Source organism: Mytilus californianus, unplaced genomic scaffold, assembly GCF_021869535.1.
Source record: "Mytilus californianus isolate M0D057914Y unplaced genomic scaffold, xbMytCali1.0.p SCAF_12, whole genome shotgun sequence".
In the NCBI taxonomy this organism is placed as follows: domain Eukaryota; kingdom Metazoa; phylum Mollusca; class Bivalvia; order Mytilida; family Mytilidae; genus Mytilus; species Mytilus californianus.
The window spans coordinates 12,201,364-12,215,650 of NW_026262604.1; the positions used below are offsets into that span (position 1 = coordinate 12,201,364).

Consider the following 14,287-nt stretch of genomic DNA (forward strand, 5'->3'; position numbering starts at 1 on the left):
ATTTGTGTTTAATTTCCACTAGTTATCAGCGCGACGCTTAATTCCACTTTTCTTGGAAGACGTAGTTTTAAGCGTACACCATGTTGGAATCCGTGAAAAAAACGCGAAATAGAACTTTATAATTTGACGTTTTTTCATGGCTGGAAACAACGTCATAGAGCTTTTATGTCACTAACAAATGCGTTAGTTGATGCGCATGAACAATAGGCTGTTTGGTCTTTAACTTAATGCTGAGTTCACACGTAATTCGAATTCGATTCGCATTAACTAATTCGAATTAGTTTAATTCGCATTCGAAACGTTTTACGTCCTAACGTCAATTCTAATTCGAATTGCAATGCGCGTCAAATTCGCTTTACTGTCCAAACGTCGTTATCTTTTAATTCGCATTATCAATTAATTAATTGATTGATTTAAAAAGATTTAAAACAAAAACAAAAAAATATTTTAGGGCTAATTGCGTCTCCAACCTTCTTGCTCTTATATGGATTATTTCCCTTTTCAGTATTTAAACAATTCAAGATGTGTTTTATTTGTAAGCTAATTTTTCATACCTTTTAGCTTTATTCTATTCAGTATTTATAAATTGAGTAATGTTGACATTTGAGTTCCTTTATTTATTTAAATTTTACCACAATTTGCAATGTTATTCACTTTTGCTTACCATTTTGAAGGAAGTTGTTTAAATAAAATATAATAATAATGTTTACTGTAAGTCTTACTATAAGCATTCCGACAACCGTGCATAAAGAAAAAAAAATCACTCTCACATTACCAGACGTGTCTTATTATAAGATAAGCTAAACAAAGAAAACGCATTGGCTGACTAGTATGTATAAGTTGTGACACGAAGCCTTTCTGTGACATTTTTCTATTCAGACTGGTATAATGCACTTTCATGTCAGGGTTCAATACCGATTGGATTGAAATTTGGATTTTCATATAAAATAAATACTTTTTGACACAAATCAACTAAATTATACCTCGCTACCAATAATAAATCAATTGATTAGAAAGATAAAATTAAAAATTCAATACATTTGAAGAAGAAACAAACTTTATGTGTCTTACAATGAATGTTCTTTGGAAAAATATTTGAGACTAACAGTTTCTGTGATTACTAAACACTGTTTGTCAACTAATAAAAAATCTAAACATTTCCCGAAAATTACGAACATTATTTGCCCATTTCTCAAATGTTTCGGCAAGAGCGCTGATCAAGTCTTTTATTCAACAACGCACGTTCGGCGCAATTTATGCCTGGAACTTTGATATATTGTTTCTGCTTCGCCTTGATCAATTCAAAACAACATAATACCCCTATCTTGGTTATTCCGCTCCGCAGTTACCGCAGTTACTCAGGGAGGAAAATATTGTGATACAGATGTTGAAATGTTTGTGAAACAGTAATGAATGACTATGTTCTGTTACACCACTGGCAAAGGCTGGGGAGGGTTGGGATCCCGCTAACATGTTTAACCCTGTCACATTCTGTATGTATGTGTCTGTCCCAAATCAGGAGCCTGTAATTCATGTGTTACATATTTGTTTTTCGTTCATTTTTGTACATAAATTAGGCCGTTAGTTCTCTCGTTTGAATTGTTTTACATTTGTCAATTCAAGGCCTTTTATAACTTACTATGCAGTATGGGCTTAGCTCATTGTTGAAGGCCGTATGGTGACCTATAGTTGTTAATTTCTGTGTCATTTGGTCTCTTGTGGAGAGTTGTCTCATTGGCAATCATACCACATCTTCTTTTTCATATGACGTTGTATATGACGTCACAAATGACGTGTGCTGTATTCCTTGCAAGACACCAATATGGAGCACTTCGATCGCAAAAAAATGTTCAGCTTTGTTCTTTGTATTATCATGAGACTTGTTTTTTCTGTGTGGATACAAGATAAGAGAATGAAGAGGAGAATGGTGCTACAAAATCAAAGACAGAGGAGAAAACGGCATTTTTTTCGATCTTTGCAGCGAAGGCGAAAAATGGCATGTATGTTGTTTGTTGATCTTGCTAGAAAGCCATGCACAGAAAGAGCGCTGTGGGCAAAAGAAAGAACAGTTGACATTTACAACGATGCAATAATTGTTTGGTCAGATTCGGATTGGAGGCACCATACTAGAATTTCGAAGGAAACATTTAGTTTCTTGGAAGAAGAGCTAGGACCACATATAAAAAAGAAGGATACAGTGATGCGATCGGCTGTTCCTGTTGGCAAAAGACTTCTAATGACTCTTTGGTATCTTGGTACACAGATGGACTTTCGATCTTTGGCTGCATTATTTGGAGTAGGAAAATCGACAGCGTGTAATATTGTACACGAAGCATGCATGAAAATGAGACAAGTTCTTACTAAAACATTCGTAAAATTCCCAAGAAACCAAGCGGCTGATGAAATAGTAAGCGGCTTCGCCAACTTAGGATTCCCACAAACCGTTGGTGCTATAGACGGCACGCACATACCTATAATTGCGCCTGCTGAGAACTCGAGCGACTTTTACAACCGGAAAGGTTATTACAGTATAATTATGCAGGCTGTGGTAGATCATTCTTATAAATTCATAGATATACATGTCGGATGGCCTGGAAAAGTTCACGATGCGCGAGTGTTCAGACATTCTTCCCTTTTTGAAATTGGAAACCAAGGATTTTTCCCAGAGAAGGTGTTAAATCTAAATAACACACAGGTTCCTATTCACTTGATAGGAGATGCCGCCTACCCACTTCTACCATGGTTAATGACCCCGTTTAAAGGAAAACTATCGGAAATACAAGAAACATACAACTACAAACTATCTAGTGCAAGGATGGTCGTAGAAAATTCTTTTGGCCGATTAAAGGCCCGGTTTAGAAGACTACTCAAGCGATTTGATGGGCAGCTTCCATTTTTGTTGGATGTTATTGCAGACTGTGTTATTCTCCACAATATTTGTGAAATCAACAAGGACGTCTGTATCGAAGAGTGGTTTGATGAAGAAGTGACAAGGGACGTTGAAAATGCTAGGGCTATTTGCGGAAATTTCGAAGGACAAATAGGTGATGCTAAAAACATAAGAAAAGCGATAGCAGAGTACCTGTTTCAGTGAACGTAATCGTATGAAACTTTATGATCGAGAAAGTATCAATTTGATGACATGTAATTTAGATTTAACTTCATAATATGCTCTGATAATTTAAAACTCAGAATATGTACGATATTTTACATTAAAATAAATTAAATATGTGTATATCTAATAACGCCAATTTTACACTTTTCCAAAAATACACAATTTATCCATTTCGAAAAAGTATTGTTCATTTGTACTCAACTTTTTTTTGTCGGTCGGTACAAAGTCATGTTTATTATTTGTTGTTTTCGTTTGTTTGTGTCGTAACTCTTCATTATGGATACATAGGTTATTTCACGGCAAAAATAACTCACTGCAAGTTGTATATAAGAAAGAAAAAATATAACGGTATTTGAGATTTTTAAACCCTCTATGGACAGATGTATTTAGGTTGAACAATTTTACCAATTGGGCAGACAAAAGGTATGTGTGCTTAGTGACACTGTGTTCTGCAGCCGGTTGTACGAACGTGGCATTAGCCTAATGGGTCATTAAGTCTTCATTAAGCCTTTATGAAGCATTAGGCTAATGAAGACTCTATGACTCATTAGACTAATGACACGTTCGTACAACCGGCTGCATCTACCTACCCTTATTGGTATCCCCTACTCTGAAAGTTTTGGTTTTTTTATTTACAATTTTTCATTAATCCCTCTTAAAGTCACAATGCTAAAAAGAAAATATCCACCGAAGGGGACAGTTATCACACATCCATATTTTGTTTGCCTTATTAAGAATTTGCTCACACATTAGATTTTTGCGATCTTCAAAAAAAAATTGTTTGACCCTAAAGTAACAGCTTTCATGTTTGCGAACGATTGAAAAATGTCTTGTCATTTTTCTTTAGGATACCCGAAGGAACATTAATATGAAGTTTGGGTTCCAATCCACTTTCTGATTTTTAGAAGATGATTGTTATCATGATAACATCAAAATACTCAAAAAGCTTCGATAAAGTGTAATAAATTTGCATCTATTGATCCTCAAGAAAAAAAAACCAGCATGGTCCAAGGATACAGATCTCATCGTACTAAACGTTTACCCTGTTATAATTTTGCTCAATCTCAAGGCTTTTGAGATATTTTCAAAATAAACATGTTGTTTGGTCCTGTGGACCTTGTTAAATTACACAAACAATGTTTGACGACGGATAAATGATTGCCATGTATTGTTAGGCTTGTACAGGATACTCTAAAAAAAAATCACACAAAGGTTTGTTCCAGTCCGATTTGTCGTTTCAAAGGAGATGATTATTGAGATGGTAACGACTACTAAGAAGAACGTCAAATGAATTCAGATTAGCTAAAAACAATTTTTGGAAATGAACCTTTGTACAAGCTTAAAATCAAACTAGTACTACGCCTAGCCTGGTATGCATAAAACCACTTAATATAAAAAAGAAGATGTGGTATGATTGCCAATGAGACAACTCTCCACAAGAGACCAAATGACACAGAAATTAACAACTATAGGTCACCGCACGGCCTTCAACAATGAGCAAAGCCCATACCGCATAGTCAGTTAAGTTCCATTCCAATAATAAAACATTCAGACAGATCTAACAAACTTTATTATAACCTTTACTAGTTATCAACATTTATTTTATTACACTAAATTCGAAACTGAAAATCGTACAGTCATCATGTTTACAAGTTTGTGTACGTGTATGTGTCAAGGCAATCAAAGGCATCCTGCATTTCAAAGAAATTGGGTTCTTGCCTACTATATCCGGATGCGTCACCACTGCAGTCGGCAGCTGGTTTTCCAGATGTTGTTGGTTGTGAATCATTACAGGTAAATGCGGACGATATCTGCTGACCAAACATTGTCATCATCTGCATTTGCAGTTTCTGCTGCATGGCAAACATTTGCATTTGGAATTGCCGCTCTGATTGCAAGCGTTTTTCTTCAATTATGTGTTCCTCTTTTCTAATTTTTTCTTCTTGCTCTAAAAACAGTTTGGTGCTGGACAATTCCATTTGCTTTAACGTTTCCATAAACGGACCTGAAGAGAAATTTATAATTACTAGTCATTGTGATGTACCTTTGATAGGCAACCACAATTTGACCATCCAATAAAGTTAAAAAACTTAAGTATCTCAACTCACTTAAAAACTTACAGGTGCATGTACATCAAAAACAGATATAGAGTGTCTGAAACCGTATAAGATTCTTAGAAAATATAAATTTGAACTCATTATCCGGAACAATAAAAATATTTAGAAGTATGTCAAACTCAAATGTCATGCGTTTATGATTGCGCATATACGCCTTCATAGATTCTTAAATATGTACTAAATTAGGTGGGGTTTAGTAATAATTGTCAGATGTTCGGACTTCTTGGTAATCTTCCTTTAATACAATAATTAGTTTGCCCAATAACAAACATTTTTCTTTACATATTAGACTTCAATAACTCATGAAAGGTCTTTTACTAAAATTTAAGCAGATTTACATTTCATGCTTTCGATTTGAGGCTCAAATAATACCAATGCAAATATAAGGCAAAAGTACGCGTCAGCCTTTTCCCTCCTTTGTTTTAAATAAAATATCTCGAAAAGGAGTTCCATAACCTATCAATATTTTTAGCTTATTTTGTTCCTTAATGAATGCTCTTCCGACAAACAGTATCAATATTAAACTCATGATTTTTTAAATTTCGCTTAAGTACATCCTAAATGAATATTTACCAAATGTTTCGTCCCTCTTTCTTTTCCGTGACTTGGAGATCGGTTTCTTTTGATTGATTTCCATTTTCTGTTCTTTCTCTTCAGCCAATTGGCCCAAGTTAGCATCAATCTCATCTTTGAAATTCTGTGACGTTTCTATCTCGGCTGATTCGTTTTCTATAAAAAAGAAATAAAAGTATTATGAATAATTCCCCTCGATTAAGATAAATAACACTTGTTTTCTCCAAGCGATTAACGGTAATAGTGTTGTAAATAATTTACGAAAGGACGGATATCGAATACCAAAATCACTTACCGCGTAACAGGACCTTTTAACATAGTAATGCTAATATAAAAATAAAGGAGATGTGGTATGATTGCCAATGAGACCAATATCCACCAAAGTTGAAATAAAATAGATGTATGTAATTAGGGATAACCGTACGGCCTTCAGCAATGAGGGAAAAACCATACCGTATTGTCGGTTATAAAAGGCCCCGACACGAAAAATACAAAATAAGAAAACGAACGGACTAATTCATAAAAAAAGAATTTACGAAAAACAAACATGACAGATACGAAACAACGACAACAACTGCATGAACGAGTCCCCTGGCTTGGGTCAGGTACATAACGAATATGGCGCGGTCAAACATGTTTGCTGGCGCCAGGACTATTCAAAGCGAAACCTTACAATGCCCAAGCGTAAGCCTTCATCTTATCATAAAATCGTGCATTTTGTAGCGTACTAGAACTTTAAAACACCACCTGAATTACCGATTAGCCGATTAATCGTGTGAAAGATTTTCCCAGTAACCTGTTATGTACAAAACTGTTAATTTGACAAGCATAGTTTTCCAACATCACAAAACAAAAAAACAAAACAATTTTATTTCTTACCATTTGAGCTCTCTAAGTCGTCAACATTCACATACTCAGCTCCAGCGTTCACCACCAGCTCAGGCTGTACTATTGGTCTGGTGCCCATGAATTTATCTATCTCATCAAAGTATGCAAATTTTGCTCTTTCATGTCCTGATGTGTTGTTCTGCTGTTTGGCCTTCATGTATTGTACTCGGAGAGCTTTAACTTTTGTTCGGCATGCATCCCAGTTTCTTACATATCCATGCTCCTTCATTTTATACGAAATTTTTTCGTACACATGACGGTTTCTGTGCGTCCCAGATAATTCGGCCTCGATAGCATCATCCGCCCAACACTGGATAAGACAGAATGTCTCCATTAACGACCAAGTGTTACCCCTTTGTAGATTATTGTCGGACATGTTGGACTTGTCCGAACATACACATATGACGTCAATATGACGTCATGACCACCATGACGTCATGATTTCGCCTATGACATTTTCGCGGACACGAATAATATTTCTAAGAATTTAAAAGAAATAATGATAATATATTTTTTAATCTGTCCGTCCAAGCACTTGTTCGGGTAATTCGAATTACAATTTAGAAAGTGTTCACACCACAGTTTAATTCGAATTGATGCGAATTAACTAATTCGCATTAACAAAAACGTATATCTAATGCGAATTGGATAATGCGAATTAGCCAATTCGAATTCGATTCGAATTAAAAATGAAGAGTGTGTGAACGTGATTAGCGAATTCGATTCGCATTCGATTCGAATTCAATTCGAATTAAACGTACGTGTGAACGAGGCATTAGGTTCACTTTTCCGTACGCACAATTTAAGTACTCATTTGATAAAAGATGTATGGACAAAGGTCGTCATATATTGAATTCTTATAATCTCAAAAATAACAAAAATTCGTGACAAAACTAATAAACATTTTAAGGTAGAAATTGTTATTTTGAATGTTCGGTCCAATGCATGTTCAGAGAGCCAGCGGTCAGTTGCTTACTTTTAAGTACAACAATTTAAAGACACATTTTATCATTGATGTATGGACAAGGGTCATCAAGTAGGATGATTGTTTCGTAATTTAAATCTTATAATTCCAAAAATAAAAAAATTTCGTTACAAATATTATTTAGATTTTAGGGCAAAAATTGTAATTTTAAATGCCAGGCGCAATGCATGTTCAGAGGGCCATGCGTACAATGTATAGAGAAGGCGGCCAGGCATAGCCTAGTCTACTGATTATTTATACCAAGGCCTTTCGTGTAGCACTTCAGCTTTACTTTCCACGAAATTTAAATGAGATACATTTATAGTAAAGGGTGAGTCACGAGGTGTCGCTCCAGAATCCCTTTTCTTCAGAATTCCTCCTACAGACTCATTGTGGTAGTAATCTATAAAATAAGATTTAAAATATGTCTTAGAGACGTGTTGTTTGTCTGTTTGTCTTCTTCTTTTTTAGCCATGGCGTTGTCAGTTTATTTTCGACTTATGAGTTTGAATGTCCCTTTGGTATCTTTCGCCCCTCTTTTGCAACTGTATACTAAAAAGACCATAGGATATCAATACCAATATAAAATAAGGAGCTGTGGAAGGATTTCAAATGAGGTAACTATCCAACATAGTCCAACTGAAGCGGATTGAAGCAACCATAGGTCACCGTACTGCCTTCAACAATGAGCAAAACCCATATCGTATAGTCAGATATAAAAGCTCACGACATGACAAAATGTGAAACCGTTAAAATAAAAATAAACAACAGCCTGATTAACGACAAAACAAAAAAAAAACAAAAAACAGACAGCAACCATGACAACCGGCTTCTGACTTTAGACAGGCATATATAAGATGTGGCGGGGTTAACATTTTTTTTAGATCAACCCTCCCCGTAACCTTGGACAAGTATGCTTTTGCTATCTGAAGGGACACTTATGACAATTATCGTTGTGTTCATGGTCAATCCAGTGTATGATGGTCTGTATGGGGGTCCTTGATTATTTTATTCTTTAGTTCTTTAGAGCATTTTTCTCTATTCTTTAATTATTTTGCCCATTTTTCTCCATTCTTTAAACTTTAACATCCAATTATTCTCTATTCTTTATTTTTTTTTGCTTATTCTTCTCTATTCATTATTTGTTTGCCCATTATTCTGAACTTTTTGAACTATTATTCTATATATTGTAAACCCCATCCATACCCTCGTGTATTTAAAATTACTAGTATCATTATTTTTCAGTTCAACTTGGTTAAACAATAAAAAACAAACGAACGCCTTCACCTATCTAGTCAATTCATTGCCATTATAAATTGTCTGTCCCTAGAAATATCTATCTTGGAATATATCCATTATGTCAGGAATATGACAGTTGTTTTATATTTGTTTGATGTGTTTGAGCTTTTGATCTTGCCATTTGATAAAGGACTTTCTTTTTTGAATTTTCCTTGAAGTTCGGTATTTTTGTTATTTTGCTTTTTGCTGTAGGATACAAAAGCGCAATTATTTATTTGCATTTTACCGGGAAGATTTTTTTTACCCCCAAGTATTTCAATAAATTGTTGACAAATCCTATCCCAGCACCCCAACAACATAGATCACAAGGTGTTTCGAACATCTATTTATACCAATTAGAATAAACTAGTTGACCATGGCCATGTCCATCGTCAGGAGCCCAAGCCATTGCATGGTGACACTTAAAGGAGCTACCATTTGATTTTTATGGGGGGCTAGGATGAAATTTGAAAAAAATAGGCAGGACAGGAGTTTTGAGTAAAAAAAAAGGCAGGACGAGATTATTTGCAACAAAAAAAGGCAGGATGACAATTTATGTAAAAAAAAGTCAGGATAAACTAAAAAAAAAAGGCAGGACCGAATAGAATGAAAAATAAAAAGGCAGGACAGAGATTTCAACTTAAAAAATATGCGGGACAAAATTTTTCATTCTAGCCCCCCCCCCCCCCCCCCCCCATAAAAATCAAATGGCAGCTCCCTAATCTTAAAAATACTGTAATTTTTATAAGGGGCTTGACACCTCGTGATGTTTGACTAATACTTTTCTATACTATTTCTTTTCTATTCATGTTTATCAATTTAACAAATATAGTATATATTTTCATGATTTGCAGTATGTAAATTGGGAAGAGTTGCAGATGTTACTGTGTATTTTTAAGTTTTTATTCCTACGGAAAGCGAAAAGAGGTCTTTTATCAAATACAAGTTTTGCCTATTCGTCATCTTTTAATATATCCCAGTGTTTCAAAATATTAATTGTTCTTAAAGTGTGTTTTCTGTCTTGAAACACTGTGGAGAATACCAAGGGTGGCGACTGTAATACAGATTTGGGTTAATGTGTCACTTCTCTGTTTTGCAGTCACCTCCTGCATAACAGTTTTTTTTATTCATTTTCTTTATATCCCCTTTTTAATAAAGCATTCAGAAAATAACGCGTATTGTGTTTGCAAATCTACTGGATCGTTCGTCCATCTCTTAAAGCGAAACATCTCTCTGTTAATTATGCCTTTGAAAATAGAGGATGGATGGCACGAGGACTTCTCTAAGTACTGATGATTTTCACTTTTTTTTCCGGGAACGTCGTGAGGTCTAAGAATCATGTTTCTCTAAATCTTTGGCCTTTGAATACCAATAATTTAAAAACGGCATTTTAGTTTATGATTTATCGTATGTAAATTTTAGTAGTGCATGGTGTCTGTTAGCATGTTCAAAAAATTGTGCTATTTCATCATCTGTACCTTCATTGCAAATGAAAAAAGCCATCGTCCCTAAACCTATAGAGACTCGATATTTTCTGTCTATGTTGGAAAGTCCTTAAAATACTATTTCAGGCTTTAAAAAACACTCAGATCGGTAATTTTATGTGATAAACTATTTCCCATTGAATAGAATCTTGTACGGCTTCTGATTGGATGATACAGGACGGAAATTACTTGTAATCGAAAAATTATCCAATTAGGTTTAACAAATCCAGAAAATCAAATTCATATTTGACAAAGTATAGAAAATATATTAATGTCTGCACGTAGGAGCCATTAAAAAATTGACCTTTTCATTAAGCGAAAAAAATAGACGTTGTTTTTCAACTGTATTTTAAATCAACTTTTGCCACATGACCCTACATATATTTTTGGTTGTTATGCAACGTTGACATTTCTTGTAACACGATTGCTACCCATTTTTTCTACTTTGTGTAGTCTTCGAGAAATACAATATGGAACACCACTCAGTCTGGTACCCTATGGAAAATGCATTACGAATAATTGCGCTCTTGTAACCAATAGCCACTTTTAACACCAACAGCGTAACTGTTTATCTGAGACGAATTGTTTTTTTTTCTCAAATATGAATTAATCTTTTTAAGTAAGTCTTGGGACGTTATTTAAATGTGAGACTTGACTTTGAGAAAAAAAAACTATTCGTCTCAGATAAACAGTTACGCTGTTGGTGTTAAAAGTGGCTACTGGTTACAAGAGCGCAATTAATGCATTTTCCATAGGGTACCAGTGGTGTTCCATATTGTATTTCTCGAAGACTACACAAAGTAGAAATAAAAAGCTGCGCCATGAGCGCATGATACGCCCGTCGTCTTGTGTGTGAATTTTTATGCAATAATCATAAATAGTTTCTGACATACGGCCTGACATGCGAAACACCCCTCTTTTTTTTTTTACAAAAAACTCAATATCTCTAAAATAAAATTTTGAATCAAAACCAAAAAGTATACAGATCTTTAGATTAATATAACTAAGAAGTGTGTAAAATTTTAAGCAATAATCATAAATTGTTTTTGAGATACGGCGCGACATGTGAAAACCCCCTTTTTAAAAAAAAATATCAATATCTCAAAAATAAAATTTTGAATCAACACCAAAAAGTATACAGATCTTTAGATTAATATAACTAAGAAGTGTGTAAAATTTTAAGCAATAATCATAAATCGTTTTTGAGATACGGCACGACATGTGAAAAACCCTTCCCCCTTTTTTTTTACAATACTCAAGAACTCAAAAATAAAATTTTGAATCATCACCAAAAAGTATACAGATCTTGAGATTAATATAACTAAGAAGTGTGTAAAGTTTTAAGCAATAATCATAAACTGTTTTTGAGATAAACTCAAAAAGTTTTAGTCTTATTTTCACCAAAAAGTATACAGATCGTTTGACCATCATAAGAAACAACTAAATACAGTTTCATGAAATTTGGATAAGTCGTTCTCAAGTTACGGTGCGACATGTTTACGCCGGACAGACAGACGGACAGACGGATAGACGGACGCACAGACAGATGGACAAGGGTAAAACTTAATGCCCTCTCAGCTACGTATACTGCGGGGGCATACAAATGTATTTTCTGTAATTTCAGATATCTGATTAACATACATGTACATAAACAGGATGAAGTTATTTTTCTCACAAAGCATTCAACTAATATTTAATGAACACTGAAACACTAATTGCCAGTATGACCCACTGTGGCCGAGTCCAAGAATAGTGAACAATTAATTTCTTTCTTAGCAGAAAAATTCTCCTAACAATTATCTGGAGCACCACATGATATCTACATGTATCAGTGTGTGACAGAAGTAAAAAAGTATGCTGATATTAAAACTTCTTCTGCATGTGCAGGCGTAGGTATACATGTATATCTTTGCAAGTACACAGTAGAATATCATTATGATCTATATTATACTATTAGTCTATATACTATATTACTAATGAATTTAGATTTATCTGATCCCATATCTTCATTGACATTGTAAATTATATTTTTTTGGTAGGAGAATGCATTGGAAGACTTGCAATGTATTTTCTGGGATACTGTCATGTTTTTTAAAGTACACTGTGAATCCTCCACAAACATTTTTTGTTCATAAACACATGAGAAGTTTCCCAATGATAGAAAAATGTCAACCTTTAATACTCTATTTTCGAGAATTTACCTTTGAATGCGGACTTGATTATCGGTACAGACTTAAGTTTGGAAACCGCAGACTACGATTTTACCATCGGTCCTAGTGACGTAGTGTCTGTACCGTGTTCCTTCATTTTCCTTGCAACAGCGAACAGGTATCTGGTGTGTAAACTCTTTCCATAGCCAGTTTCTTTGATCTCCAAAATAGTTTCCAAAATTTGTCTCTTCTCAAATTTCAATTCTTTCACTTTGTACTAAGGCAAAATTTCAGTTAATGCGTTTTCTAAGTCGTTTTTCCATTTCTGCGTCGCCATCTTAAACATATTCCTAGGTCGCGTTCATAAGGAGCATTCTGATTGGTCGATATAAATTCTTTCTTGGGTCAAATATTACGTAAAAAAAGGTCACAAAAGTGAAAGAGATTAGGGTCATTGTTAGATCTCGTATGTAGTATAACGAAATCCGAGTTCTATATTTTAATTAGATTGACATATTACATGCACAGGTAATTCGCCGTATCAGAAGCTAATCGATGTCTTGATTGGCTTACGACGTCATAAACAATGGGAATTCAACCAACGACGTGACGTAATTTGCAATGAAATTACCCATAATCCTTTAGATCCTGAGTGAGGAAATCAATTACACATAAAACATTCGTATTGATTTACCGATTGTATCCCATGTAAACTTATTGGTGATTTGAATAAACTTAATCTTATAGATTGTCTATATAACATTGATTTGATTTGATTTGATTGATTGGTGTTTAACGCCACTTTCAACACTATTGTGCTATTTCGTGGCGGTCAGTTTTTATTGGTGGAGGAAGTCGGAGTGCCCTGATAGAACCACTGACCTTCGGTGGGAAAACTGACAATCATAGTCAATTAAGATTGGAGTCGAGTGCACCTGCCACGTGCGGGATTCAACCTTAACAACCTCAGTGTTGACTGGCTAGTGATACAGTAGTTCGACTACTGAGACCACCCGGCCACCGAGGCCCCTATATAACAATGAAGAAAGATCCTTGAATATTTCCTTTATTTTTATACATGTAAGCACTGATATTCTAATTACTAAATATGTACGAGGGTCTGTTTGAGGTTTACAGAATAGAGGATAAAGGATAACAAGTGCAGAATAAAGGGCCAAAAATATAAAGAATACAGAAAAAAGACCAAACAATAAAGAATACGAAATAATGGAGTGCTGAAATATAAATAGAAAATGAGGGTCTAAATAAATAGAGAATAGAGAAAATGGTAAAGGAAAAAAAGAATTGAGGGACCCCCTATCCAGACCATCACGTATTGTTATCCACGCAATAACACTTAATGTCATAAAACCTCCCTTTATCTATATGTTTGTACAGACTGAAGCTTTTTCAGACTGTTTTTGTCGTCTTTACACCAAATCCGTTGGAGATGTACTTCTTGATATTTCAGTCTGGTAAACACCCCCCTTTTTTGTGGAAATTTAGGTCCCTGAAGGACTGAACGTACCTTGCGATCGAACACGTTAAAACACCGACTCCACATTTCGGTCTTTTTCTTATAGCTCCAACATGATATCGTCCTGAATATGCGTGCAATATATGTCGCTAGATATTATATAACCTGTCCTAATACCTAAATAGGCAATAAACACTACAACGACCACATTACGTGAAACGGCATCTGTTAAATCACAACG

The 14,287-nt window shown here is 34.7% G+C and overlaps 1 long non-coding RNA gene across 1 annotated transcript; it reads right to left on the reverse strand.

Annotated features, from left to right (window-relative positions):
- Nucleotides 1-4,668: 4,668 nt before the first annotated feature.
- Nucleotides 4,669-6,026, reverse strand: LOC127721378 (uncharacterized). Its single transcript, XR_007991195.1, has 2 exons — nt 5,806-6,026; nt 4,669-5,120 (listed from the first exon to the last, which is right to left on the reverse strand). It is a non-coding gene; the product is annotated as an uncharacterized LOC127721378 (long non-coding RNA).
- Between the last annotated feature and the right edge of the window lie 8,261 nt (nt 6,027-14,287).